At 39.2% G+C, this 14101-nt stretch overlaps 2 protein-coding genes and 1 long non-coding RNA gene across 3 annotated transcripts in view; 1 reads left to right on the top strand and 2 right to left on the bottom strand.

Annotated features, from left to right (window-relative positions):
- The window catches only part of B3GNT2 (UDP-GlcNAc:betaGal beta-1,3-N-acetylglucosaminyltransferase 2), a 94208-nt gene that overhangs the window by 57013 nt on the left and 23094 nt on the right, over positions 1-14101 (bottom strand). The window lies entirely within an intron of this gene.
- The window catches only part of LOC123785972 (uncharacterized), a 44553-nt gene that overhangs the window by 29631 nt on the left and 821 nt on the right, over positions 1-14101 (top strand). The window contains exon 4 of the long non-coding RNA XR_015725196.1: positions 13365-14101. This exon is cut by the window's right edge and continues 821 nt beyond it. This is a non-coding gene — a long non-coding RNA (uncharacterized LOC123785972). The remainder of the gene's footprint in view (positions 1-13364) is intronic.
- The window catches only part of COMMD1 (copper metabolism domain containing 1), a 220264-nt gene continuing 206909 nt past the window's right edge, over positions 747-14101 (bottom strand). The window contains exon 4 of the mRNA XM_045788062.2: positions 747-14101. This exon is cut by the window's right edge and continues 21745 nt beyond it. The gene's annotated coding sequence lies outside the window, so the exon portion shown is untranslated.

Here is a 14101-nt window from a genome sequence, read left to right as displayed (position 1 = left end):
TTCTGGTCAGATATTTTGTAGAAGGTCCTCCAATTGTGATTTATCTGATGTTCCCTCATGATTAGACCAGGGTGATGTGTTTTGGGGAGGACCTTGATCAACAGGCTGGGATAGTGTTTGTCAGAATTCTCTACGGTAAACTTTCTCTCTCTCTCCCCCCTTTTTTTTTTCTTTCCATATGTATTCTTTGGAAGAAAGTCACCATGCACAGCCCACATTTAAGGGATGGGGAATTATGTTCCACACTCTTAAGGGCAGAGCATCTACACCAATTATTTACAGTTCTGCATGGGAGATATATCTAATCTCCTCCATGTATTTACTTATTTATTTAATCACTTATTATAGCAGTATGGATTCATGAATATTTCTTTTATACTTAGGGTTACAATACAATACTATTTTATTCATTGTGTTATTCACATTCTTCCAGCTTTGGCCATTAGGAGCTCATCCAGTTGGCCCCTGTATCCCCATATGACCATCACTGTGAGGTTGATTTTTTTTTTGGTTTTTTAGCACTCTATTACTTTCTGGCACTACAAGATGCTCTAGGATCAAATTGTATCTTTCCTGTCCTGTTGCTAGAATCAGCATTTTCTCCAAGGAGCCCTGATTCCCTTTATTGGATAATGGTATTAGGAACCAAGATCTGGGCTCTAGGTGTGTTCCATGCTACTGGGTATCATTTCTTTCTCTTTCTTTCTTTTTTTTTTTTTAAGTTTATTTATTTATTTTAGAGAGAGAGAGAGAGAGAGAGTGTGTGTGTGTGTGTGTGTGTATGTATGTATGTATGAGAGCAGGGGGAGGGGCAGAGGACAGAGGGAGAGAGCAAATCTCCAGGAGACTCCCCGATGAGCATAGAGCCTGAGGCAGGGCTCAATCTCACAACCCTGAGATCATGACCTGAGCCAAAATCAAGAGCAGGACACCCAACCGACTGAGCCACCCAGGCACCTCTGGGGTATCATTTCTTTTAAGCCCTCTCAGTTGACAGAACAAATAAATATAGGTGTGTATACTAACCTATATATACATACATATCTGTAAGTATTTCTATCTGTAATGATATATATTTATATTAGGCTAAATATGAGTTCATACTGATATTTCCAACTCTAATCCATTACAACATAGATTATTCTAGCTTCTTTCCCTTATCGTAACCTCCCACTCCAATAACAACCTGGCTCCTATCACCCATTATTCATTTAATTCAATTCCAGTATACATATATAGTGGCTTCAGAATTGCTAACCCACACCCCCATGTGAAATGGTACTTATGTATAATTCCTTTTGTTTTTAGTCTTATAAAATCCTCTCATTTCCAAAGTTATTGAGATAGATTTATATTCTTTGGTCACATTCTGTATTCCATTGTGGGATCTCCAACCTCCTAAATGATTTTTTTAAATCTACATACATTAAGATTTACTCTTTGTGATGCAAAGATCTATGGGTTCTGAAAAAGCTTAATGTCTTTGTATCCACCATTAGAGCATCATACAGAATAGTTTTACTGACCTAAAAAAAAAGATTTGTGTTTCACCTTTTCAAGCCTCCCCTACTCTGAACACCTGGCAGCCACTGACCTGTTTACCTTCTGTATACTTTTGCCTTTTCCAGAATGTTGTATAATTGGACTCATACAGTATGTGCTTTTTTCAGACTGGTTTCTTACACTTAGCAGTATATATTTAAGATTCATCAATGTCTTGAACAGCTCATTTCATTCTATTGCTGCTTAATACTCTGTTGTATGGATGTACCATTTTGTTTAGTTATTCACCTATTGAAGGACATCTTGATGTGCTTTTGGTTTGGGTGATTCTGAATAAAGCTGTTACAAATATTTGCATGCAGGTTTTTGTGTGGCCATATTTTTCAGATCAGTTGGGACATCAGTTTTCAAGTCAGGAGCATGATTGGTGGTTTAGTTTTGTAAGAAACTGCTAAACTGTTTTTCCAAAGTAGTGCTACCACTTCGGATTTCCAATAGTAACGAGTGAGAGGTCCTGATGCTCCTTATCCTCCTCAGCAGTTAGTATGCAGGTTTTTGGTCTTTCTTTCTTTCTTTCTTTCTTTTTCTTTCTTTCTTTCTTTCTTTCTTTCTTTCTTTCTTTCTCTCTCTCTCTCTCTTTTTAAGAGTTATTTATTTATTTGAGAGCGAGAGCACAAGCGGGGAGGGGGAGCAGAGAGAGAGAGAGAAGAAGACTCCCTGAGCTGAAGGCAGATGCTTAACCAACTGAGCCACCCAGGCACCCCAGGGTTTTTTCTTAAGCCATTCGAATAGGTATGTCATGGTATAACATTGTTGTAATTTGCAGTTTCCTAATGACAAATGATGTTGAGCATCTTTACATAGGCTTAACCACCTTTTGTAGATCTTCTTTGGTGAGGTATCTCTTTAGATCTTTTGTTCATTTCTTAATTGGGTTGTTTCTTTTCTTATAGTATTTTAATAGTCCTTTGTGTATTTTATGTATAAGTTCTGTATCAGATATGTGCCTTGCAAATATTTTTTCCAAGTCTTTGGCTTGTCTTTTCATTATTTTAACAGTGTCTTCTGCAAGGAAGACATTTTTAATTTTAGTAAGGTCAAACAATTTTTCTTCCCTGGATCATGCTGTTGGTGTTTTATTTTAAAAGTCATACCAGAGGCACCTGGGTGGTTCAGTCAGTTAAGTGTCTGCCTTCAGCTCAGGTCATGATCCCTGCATCCTGGGACGGAGCCCTGCATTGGGCTCCCTGGTCAGCAGGAGTCTGCTTCTCCCTCTCCCTCTGTCCCTGCGTGTGTGCTCTCTCTCTCTCTCACTCTCTCTCTCTCTCAAATAACTATCAAATAAATAAATAAAATCTTTAAAAAAGTCATACCAGACCCAAGGTCATGCAGATTTTCCCCTATGTTTTCTTCAAGAAATTTTATAGTTTTGCATTTTTCATTGTAGGTCTATGATCCACTTTGAGTTACTTTTTATATAAGATGTAAGGTCTGTGCCTAGATTCATTTTTTTTTTTTTTTTGCATATGGACATCCATCACCATTTGTTCCATTACCATTTATTGAAATGGCTATCCTTTCTCCACTGAATCACCCTTGCCTCTTTGCCAAAGATCAGCTGGTTATATTTGTGTGGGTCTATTTCTGGGCTCTCTAACCTATTTCGTTGATCTATGTGACTATTCTTTCATTAATACCATGTTGTCTTGATTACTGAAGGTTTATAGTAAGTCTTGAAATTGGGCAGTGTGAGTCTTCCAACTTTTTTTTTCAGTATTGTATTGGCTATTCTAGGTCCTTTGTCTTTACATATAAACTTTAGAAAGTTATTATCTACAAAATAATTTGCTGAGATTTTGATTTTGTTGATATATATATATATATTTTAAAATTTTATTTATTTATTTATTTATTTATTTATTTGAGAGAGAGAGAGAGCATGTGTAGTGAGGAGGGGCAGAGGGAGAGGGAGAAGCAGACTCCCCATTGAGCAGGGAGCCTCTCTTAGGGCTCGATCCCAGGACTCAAAGATCATGACCTGAGCTGAAGGCAGACACCCAACTGACTGAGCCACCCAGGCATCCCTTGATTTTGTTTATATTGAATCTACAAATCAAGTTGGGAAGAATTGGTATCTTAACAATATTGAGTCTTCCAATCCATGAACATGAAATATATCTGTATTTATTTAGACCTTTGATTTCTTTTCATTAGTGTTTCCTAATTTTCCCCATATAGGACCCACACATATTTTGTTAGCCTTATACCTAAGTATTTCATTTATTTGGTACTATTGTAAACAGAATCATTTTTTTGAAATTTCAAATCCCAATATGAACTGGTTCATTGCTGGTATATAGGAAAGCAATTGACATTTGTATCTTACCCTTACATCCTATGACTTTGCTATACTCACTTATTAGTTCTAGAGGGTTTTTAGTTGGTTCTTTGGGATTTTCTTGTCATCTGTGAATAGTTTTATCTCTTCTTTTCTAATCTATATACCTTTTATTTCCTTTTCTTGTCTTAATGCACTAGCTATGAATTTCAGTATAATGTTGAATAGGAGTGATGAGAGGGGACATCTTTGCCTTGTTCCCAATCATAGGGGGGAATTATCCAGTTTCTCACTATTAAGTATGATGTGAGATGTAGGTCTTTTGTAGGTGCTCTTTGTCATATTGAGGAAGTCTTCCTCTATTCCCAGTTTGCAGAGTGTATTATGAATGGCTGTTGTAAATTTAATTTATTATAGATTCACATGCTGTTTTAAGAAAGAATACAGATGGGTGGCTTAGTCGGTTGAGCATCTCCCTTCAGCTTGGCTTGGGTCATGGTCCCAGGTTCCTGAAAACGAGCCCCATGTTGGGCTTCCTGCTCCTCAGGGACCCTGCTTCTACCCCTACATCTTCCACTCCACCTGCTTGTGCTCTTTCGCTCTCTCTCTGTCAAATAAATAAACGAAATGTTGAAAGAAAGAAAGAAAGAAGAAAGAAGAAAGAAAGAAAGAAAGAAAGAAAGAAAGAAAGAAAGAAAGAAAGAAAGAAAATACAAACAGATCCATGTATTGTTTACCAGTTTACCCCGGTGCTAACGGCTTGCAAAACAATATTACAACCAGAATCTTGACATTAATATATCCACCAATCTTACTCAGATTTCTTTAACTTTTACTCATTTGTGTGTATGTATTTATATAGTTTAATCTCATGAATAGGTTTATATATCCACTACTACAGTCAGACACAAAAGAGTTAAAGAACCACAAGGATCTCTTTTGTTTCCTTTTACAGTCATATTCATTTCCATCCAGCACCTCTTCCCTACATTCCTAATCACTGGCAAATACTAATCTGTTCTTCATTTCTAAAATTAGTTATTTTAAGAATGTTATAAAAGTTGAGTCATTCACTATGTATCTTTTTGGATGGGCTTCCATTTGGACTCAGTATCATTTCCTTGAGATCATCAAGTTGTTCTGTGTATCAATAGTCTGTTCATTTTCTATTGTTTCATAGTATTCCATGATGTAGAAGTAGCTAAGTTTGTTTAACCATTCACCTGGTTGAAGGACATTGGGTTATTTTTGCTTTGGGGCTATTATGAATAAAACTGCTATAAACATTCATGCACAAGTTTTTGTGTTCTAGGATAAATATTCAAGGAGTGCAATTGCTGGTAAAATATGCTAAGTGCATGTTTAGGTTGGTAAGAAACTGTCAAACTAGTTTCCAGAATGGCTGTACCATTTTACATTCTCCCAGTGATGTATAAGTGATTTAGTTTTCCCACATCCTTGCCAGCATTTGGTGTTATCACTAGTTTTGTTTCAGCCATTCTGATAGATGTGTACATACTTTTTTTGGAAAGCCATAAATATTTTAAAACAATTGAGCCAGTATGTACTGGCTAATGTTGCCTGTATGCCCAGCTCCAGGTTAGGCTCTTTGAGTGTGGAGGAAACCCAGCTTACATGCAAGGGACTGGAGAGGCAAGACGAGAGTATGAGAGGATGCCAGTTCCTCCCAAGTCATTCTGGAAGCCCTATGAGCTCACCAGTAATGCTGTGTGTTGGATGATAAACCCGGAGTCCCTAACAGATAGCCATGTCAGGGAAATATCTGTGGAATTCAGAAGGGAAAAAAAAAACCACACAATTCTGTGGAATGGTAGGGGAAGGAAATTATTGTATCCAGTCTGGCTGTTTGAAATTCTAGTTAAAAAGAATGGCATTTACTCTCTGGGTCTCCAAAAAGAGGTTCAGATTCTGCCTATGTTTTGCAAAGAAATAGCACAAAGCTAACAAAGGCCCACCTGTGGCAAAATGAAACTGATTTTCAACCTGAGAGAGGATCCTATATTTTTCTAGTAGCTGTTAAAGACGAGTCCTAGATTATCATCCAAGTTCTCATTTTCCTCAGCCTCTGTCTATTGTATTAAGCCTAGGGCATTAAGTTCCATTTACTGAGAACTGTGAATATGGACTGTACAGTTATTTAATCTCAGTTATCTAAGGAGTAGATGACCTTGATATATCAAACATATTTAGCTTTTTAAAAGAAAGATTTTATTTATTTATTCGAGAGAGAGGGAGCATGATGGGGGGGAAGGGAAGAGCAGAGGGAGAGGGAAAAGCAGGCTCCCCAAAGAGCAGGGAGCCCGACAAGGGGCTTGATCCCAGGATCCTGGGATCACGACCTTAGTCAAAGGCAGATGCTTAACCAACTGAGCTATCCAAGTACCCCACAAATATTTAGCTTAAAAAAAATAATGCTTTAGGGGCATCGGGGTGCCTCAGTTAGTTAAGCATCTGACTCCCGATTTTGGCTCAAGTCACGATCCCTGGGCTGTGAGATGGAGCCCCACATCGGGTTCCACAGTGGGTGTGGAGCCTGGTTAAGATTCTCTCCCTCTCCCTCTGCCCCTCCTCGTTCCCCTCCTCCCCCCCCAAAAAAATTCTTTAGACAAAGGTCAATTTTGTCTGAAATGACACAAAACACTATGCTCATGATCACATAGAAGCATAATGCTATCAGGGGACTTTCTGTCCTTCCTGGCATACCTTTCTCCACCCCTGCCCTTCCTGCCCTTCACCCCAGGGGACATCTATTGTCTATACTCTGCTCTGATTTTGCTAAAAAGCATTTATTTATACCCCACCCTATTCCAAAACGGCTTTGAAGAAATTTAAAAATTAAAATATTTTCCTATATAAAACAGAACAACAAAAAGGACCAACAGAATGAAAACTAGTTAGTTAAAAGCAACAGAAAAAATAGATTTGGCCAAATTTGTATTTATCATCCACAACAATTATATTTTGCTTTAAAGAACGCTCTTAGCTTCTAATACTCAGATGCAATAATACTCTTTTAGAAAGCCATCATTTGAATTTCCCATACGATGTCTTCAAAATTTTAGATTCAATTTATATGCCTATAGTTTCCATTTCACTATTTTGTTCTTCAATTACTGAGCTTTTAGTGGCTTATCCACTTGAATTAACGTCTTAAGAAGGATTTTTCCAGGGGCGCCTGGGTGGCACAGCGGTTGAGCGTCTGCCTTCGGCTCAGGGCGTGATCCCGGCATTATGGGATCGAGCCCCACATCAGGCTCCTCTGCTATGAGCCTGCTTCTTCCTCTCCCACTCCCCATGCTTGTGTTCCCTCTCTCGCTGGCTGTCTCTATCTCTGTCGAATAAATAAATAAAATCTTAAAAAAAAAAAAAAAAGAAGGATTTTTCCAGTAGTCTATGACTCTAGCTGATGGCTATTAACCCTTCTAGAAAACTCAACAGATGGTCCCTCTGTTGCTCCCATAGACAAGCATTATTCATCTCAAAAACTTTCTGATGATAACTTACAAAGATGTGATGAAGCCAGTTTCTCAGAGAGAAGTATCAACTGATGAATAAATATATACTGGGGTACTCCTGTTAATATATGCTACCTGAAGTTAGGGACTTTGTCTCTCTTATCCACGAATGTGCCTCATACAGTGTTTGGAACATAATAGAGATTCAAATATTTACTAAAAATTACTGAGTGCGCTCTTTGCACAGGAGACTCTTCTCAGACATTCTGGGAATATGCAGAAATAACGGATCCAGGAGTTCATGACCAGCAACCCTTCACATACACACCCAAGTCCTATCACAGCACATATATCTATTTAATGGTGGGTTAAAAGACCTAAGATTCCCTTCGTGGTTCCCATCTTCTCTGGAGATAATAGAAACCCACACAGGCCCATCATGTGAGAGGCGTATCCACTGAAAAGCCTTGGCTAGTTGCACGTAGGGATATTCTAGCATGTAGTCACCCCCTCAACCACTCAGCTTCTGGGAATGGCCACAGTGCCACCATTTCATGAAGGAAACACAGTAGCAAGAAGATATGTTTGAAATGAACTCTTAGATTCTCTAAGTTTTGTGGTTGTGGTTTGTTCCAGTGCCATGACAGGGCTGCCTCAAACTGGGACCAGATCTCCCAAGCTACAGGCTTTACTGCCCCCTGGGCCATGTTAATGCTGCCACCTGACTTCTCAGCTACAGCCCCATCATCTTTTCCAAATGCTTAAGTGCCCATTAGTTTGTAGTGCTGCTCAGATGCTGTAGCACTTTACGTCTGGCTCCTGCCCTCTTAGGCAACAGGCAAATAAATGTTTATGGTGGGAGAACCAATTGAAAGACTAATAAATAAACCATATGATAGTCCCCTGACTATTTTGATCATACTATAATATTTCTCTTTTTGATAAATACACTAAAAGAGTACAGCAAGTTTCTCAGTCTTGGTACTGTTTGCATTTAGTCCAGATAAGTTTGGTGGGTTTTTTTTAAGATTTTATTTTTAAGTAATGTCTACACCCAACATGGGGCTTGAGCTCACAATCCCAAGATCAAGAGTTGCATGCTCTACAGACTGAGCCACCCAGGCACCCCAAGATAAGTTTTTGTTGGGAGTGCTGCCCTATGCATTGTAGGATGTCTAGCACCATACTGGGTCTGTAGTCACTAGATGACAATAGCAGCCCCAGTGTCTCCAAACATTGCCAAATGCCCCAAACGAGAACCACTGTTACAGAGTAAGCAACACAATCCAAAACCAAGACCTACAAAAAAAGTCAATAAATACATCAAGCCAAAGCTGATGATGAAATTTGATCTTAAATATAGGCAAAATTTCAATAATCGGTGAATCTCGCAACTTTCTATAACTTAAATTTTTTTTTTCAAATAAAAAGGCTTTTTTTTTTAAGTAGTGCAAAAGAGATAGCTTGGGGTCAAGCTTGATTCTTTTTTTAAAGATTTATTGAGATATAATTCACATACTATACTATTGACCCATTTAAAGTGTAAAAGTCAATGTTCTTTAGTTAGTTCACAGATTTGTGCAACCATCACCGTAGTTAATTTTAGACATTTTCATTTTCTCCCCAAGAAATTCTCTACCCATTAGCAGTCACACGGACTGCCCCCAGGCAACCACTAATCTACTTTGTCTCTATAGATTTACCTGTTCTGGACATTTCATATAAATATAATTGTAAATGTAATAAATTTAAATGTAATATGTGGTCTTTTATAACTGGCTTCTTTCACTTAATATGTTTTCAAGGTTCATCCATGCTGTGGAATGTATCAGTCATTCCTTTTTATTGCTAAAAAATAGTTTTTGGTGAATGTATATTTTCACTTTTTTTTAAAGTTTTTATTTATTTGAGAGAGAGAGCATGACCTGGGTGAGGGGCAAGGGAGAAGCAGACTCCCCGCTGAACAGGGAGTCCAACGCGCAGGTCGATCCTGGGACTCCACGATCATGACCTGAGCCAAAGGCAGACACTTAACTGAATGAGCCACCCAGGTGCCCCTACATTTTCATTTCTCCTGTGTATATTCCTAGGAATAGAGTTACTGGGCCATGTGATAACTATAAGTTTATTATTTTGAAGAACTGCCAAGCTGTTTTCAAAAGTGACTGTACCATTTTACATTCCCACCAGCAGTTTAAAAATGTTCCAATTTCTCTGCATCCTCCTCAACACTGATTGTCTGGCTTTGGTTATAGCTATCTTATTTCATTGTGGTTTTGAGTTGCATTTCCTTAATGACTCATGACATTGAGCATCTTTTCATGTACTTACTAGCTATCTGTATATCTTCTTTGGGCAAATGTCTATTCAAATCTTTTCCAATTTTCAAAAAATTAAGTTTTTTATTTTGAAGTAATTGTAGATTTGCATAGAGCTGTGAGAAATAGAGAGATCCTATATATCCTTTACTCAGTTTTCCCCATGTAACATCTTACAAAACTGTACTCCAATGTCACAATCAAGATATTGACATTGATACCGTCAAGATACAGAACATTTCCATTACCTCTCAGATCTTTCATGTGCCCTTTTATAGCCACACCCACTTCCCTCCTGCCCCTACCCCTCCTTACCCCTGGCAATCACCAATCTGTCCTTCACTTCTATAATTTTGTCATTTCAAGAACAGTGTATAACCTTTGGGATTGTTTTTGTCTACTCAGTATAATTCTCTGGAGATTCATCTAGATTGTTGCATGATCAATAGTTTATTTCCTTTTATTGCTGAGGAATATTCTCTTGTATGGATGTACCAGTTTGTTTAACCATTCACCTGTTGAAGGACATTTGGGTTGTTTCCAGTTTTGAGCTATTACAAATAAAGCTGCTATAAACATATGTGTACAGGTTTTGGTTTGAACATATGTCTTCATTTCTCTGGGATAAATGCCCAGGATTGCAATTTCTGGGTTGTTTAGTAGTTTTATGTTTAGGTTTTTAAGAAACTGCCAAACCAATTCCCAGGGTGTATCATTTTACATTCCTTCCAGCAATGTATGAGTGATCCAGTTTCTATGAGTGAAGACTGAGTGGGGGAAGGGAGACCCAGTCCTCTTTTCTGTGCTTGCCTGCTGTGGAGCTTTTGCAACAAGGGGCTGTGGGAGAGGGGTGAGAAAAGTGGCAGCCTGTCCCACCTGGGGTTAAAGTGTGACTCCAGACTGAGAGATTCTGGGGCAGAGCCTCTGTCTTCTTGGCTGCACTTGTATGGACTATAATGCCTGAGGTAGAACTTCTAGAACCTGAAGGTGGGAGAAGGGGTGTAGGAGCTTGTCCATGTTTCAAATACCATAGCCTTTTCCTGTTCTTACTGAGATTTAGTAGATTTTCTTGGATGAATGTTTCTTCATTTGCAGTATGCCCTTAGGACAATTTCCAGAGACTTTAATTTTTACCAAATTGTTGTTTGCTGGGGAGAAGGTCTGCTGAGCTCCTTACTCTGCCATTCTGGAAGTCCCAACCCCTCCAGCTTGATTCTGGATTTGACCAAGAATCTGACAGAGGGGAAAATCCCCCAGCCTGCCAAAGAATTCTCAGTTCCTCTGAACAGTAGATCATCCTAGATCCCCTGTGGCCGTGGCCAATACTGGAAGTGCTGTTGCTTTCCTGCTGTCTTGGCAACCTTGTAGGCTGGCTGAGGTGCACTATGCAGACAACTGGGGGCTGGTCTGCCTTGACTAGAAAAATAGATATTTTTTTCCCCTGAGGGAGAATGGATATGTTAATAATGTAAAATGGATTCAAGATAGAAGACTGAAACCAGTACTTAAATTTTAAACCAATAATACTGCCAATTCCAGAAGTATATTGTCTTGATCAACTCAGCTGAGTGGCTTATTAAGCTGGGCACTGACAGAGGAGTCAGTAGATCAGGTTAAAGAAGTAAGGCAGGGATAAGATTTTCTGTTTGTTTAAATGGACAATACAGTAACATGGTTCACAGAATTGTATATAGTAGGAAGCCTCCCTGGCATTCCTGTCCCTCTACCACCCGGTTCTCCTCTCCCAACAGGTGATATTTTATAAAAGCAACTACAGACATATATCTTATTTTCCTTAGAAGGGCTTGGGTTGGAATTCCAGTTTTGTCCCTCTCAAAACTAACTGTGTAACCAGGGATAAGTCACCTCACCTCTTTGAGCCTCAGATTCTTCACCTGAGAAATGGGAATAATAGCACCCACTTCACAAGGTTAGGGTGAGCAGTAAGTAAGATTGTGTCTAATGGTGCTTTCTGAAAGTGCTATGCCAACACCAACTGTTCAAATGGGAGCAACATCCATGTACCAATAGCGAGGTAGAGATTGGCTGTACTCAATAGGTGCTGTGGGATCAGGAATTGGTGGTGCTGGGGAAATACCTGAAGCTGACTGGGGAAGACAGAACATGGGCCACAGGGAAACTCCAACATGGCTGAAGTAGGCGTGAGATAGGGTGTGACTGATTTGCAAGGCAAAAACTTTGGGAAGCCAGTGACACACAAAACCACCAGCAGGTGATTGGAGGACCTTTCCATCTGTCTATCACCCATGTACTGAAGGCAGCCAGCAGGGTTCGAGGCTAGCTCTGGCCCTGATAAAGACAGACACATTCTCCTGGGAAGAGGCTGACTTTTGGAGTACTTTAGACACAATGTTGGTAACCCAAAATAGTTTTAGGTAAGTTAGTATCTTCCAAAGACCATCCAGAAGGACCTGTTCCAAAGATCATCCAGAATCTAATTTATTACAGGGCCAACCCAGGACTTCTGATGTAGGCTCAGGCCAGAAATAAAAAAAATAGGACCAAAATGAGTTAACCTTCCATCTGTTTGCAACTTTTTTCTTCTTGGAAGAAAAAGTGCAGCAGCAGGGAAAACAAGAGAAACCAGAGGGTCATGACATAGAGTCCAAAAAATGTCTTAGGTCTTTTTCTGCCTGGGTTACTACACTGAAAACACCTTACAGGGAGTCTGTCCTAGATTCTTACTATTCCTTGGAACCAACTCCAAACGGTCATAGGATGGTGAACTGAGGAAGAGGCCAACAGTCTCTGAACAGGATGTGATAGACAAATCCCTGCCCAGGAGAGATGTGTACAGCAGGTGTGTACAGCAGGAAGGTAAGTGGGAGGCAGGCATAGAGAAAGCCAGTTCAGAGGTTGGAATTCTCATTGCTCATCTTCTTTTGGGGGGACTTCTACATGCAACAAGATGAATCATTACTAGTCGCTATCCTGAGGGCTACTTCTCAGACCACAGATTCTGCAGCTTCGGCAAGTTTCTCACTAGGTCTGGCTGAGGCAGGGAGGCCTGGCAATTGCCTGAGGTTGGATAATGGCTGAGGGAGTAACAAGACAGACCCCAGAGACCAGCAGAGTTGACTGTCCCTCTGCAATCTCAGAGTTTACTTTTAATGAGAACTGAGTATTTATTTTACAGCCAAAACAAACTTTAGTTGCTGAGGCTAAGGAGTCTGGGTCAATACCACTCTAGCTTCAGGGATACTTCTGAGGACAGGTCTAAAGCTCCCTTTCATGAACCCTGGTATGTTCTGGAAGCATTCCACCCTCTCTTTCTAAATCTTAGAGATTGGTTAAATAAGGAATTGAAGAAGAGGGCTGCCTGGGTGGTACAGTCAGTTAAGCACTGGACTCTTGGTTTCAGCTCAGGTTGTGATCTCAGGGTCATGAGATTGAGCCCTGCGGGGCTTCACACCCAGCAGAAAGTCGGCTTAAGACTCTCTCTCCCTCTCCCTCTGCCCCTCCCTCCCACACTTGTGCTCTCTCTCAAAGAAATAAATCTTAAAAAAAAAAAAAAGTTGAAGAAGAACAGAGGGTTTGAAAAGTAAGCATCTGTGGAGGACTGAAGAGTGAAAAGGAATAAACTTAGAGATTGTGAAAAAGAACTTTATCTTTTTGTTATTGTTTGCCTTTTAGTAACTGCTTTTTTAAAAAGCTGTCTGACTTCCTTTTTCTTCCAACTTTTTATTACAAAAAGTTTCATTTCTTCAGCAGCCAAAAAAAGGAAAAAAAAAGAAAAATTCCAAGCCCACAGAAAAGTTGAAAAACATGTACAATGACAATCAAAAGAATCCATAAAAATAAACTGGACTTCATCAAAATTAAAAACTCTGCTCTTTAAAAGACGTTGCTAAGAAAAAGACAAGCCACAAATTGGGAGAAAATACTTTTATCTGATAAAGGACTTGCATCCAGAATATACAAAGAACTCACACAACTCAATAATAAGACAACAGATACCCTAATAAAAATGGGCAAAAGACTCGAACAGACATTTTTCCAAAGAAGATATACCAATGGCAAATGACCATGTGAAAAGATGCTGAACACCATAAGTCATTAGGAAAATGCAAATTAAAACACATGATGAGATGCCATGATAATGAACTGAAATGGCTATAATCAGGAAGACTAACAACAAGCCTTGTTTAAAATGTGGAGAACTTAAACTCTCATATGTTGCTGATGGAAATGGAAAATGGTACCACAACTTAGGAAAAGTTTGGCAGTCTCTTATAGAAGAATTAAGCATCCCACTCCTCGATATTTACCCAAGAAAAGTGAAAATCTATGTTCACACAAAAATCCATATGCAAATATTTATAGCGGCTTTATTCATAATTGCCTAAAACCGTAAACAACCAAAGTCCTTTAGCTAATAAATAGGTAAGTATTGTGGTACATCCATTCAATGGGATACTACATAGCAATAAAATGGTACAAATTAC

The sequence above is a fragment of the Ursus americanus genome, chromosome 7 (assembly GCF_024610735.1).
Source record: "Ursus americanus isolate L20-20 chromosome 7, mUrsAme1.1.p, whole genome shotgun sequence".
NCBI lineage: Eukaryota > Metazoa > Chordata > Mammalia > Carnivora > Ursidae > Ursus > Ursus americanus.
This window is presented reverse-complemented; position numbering and strand designations above follow the sequence as displayed.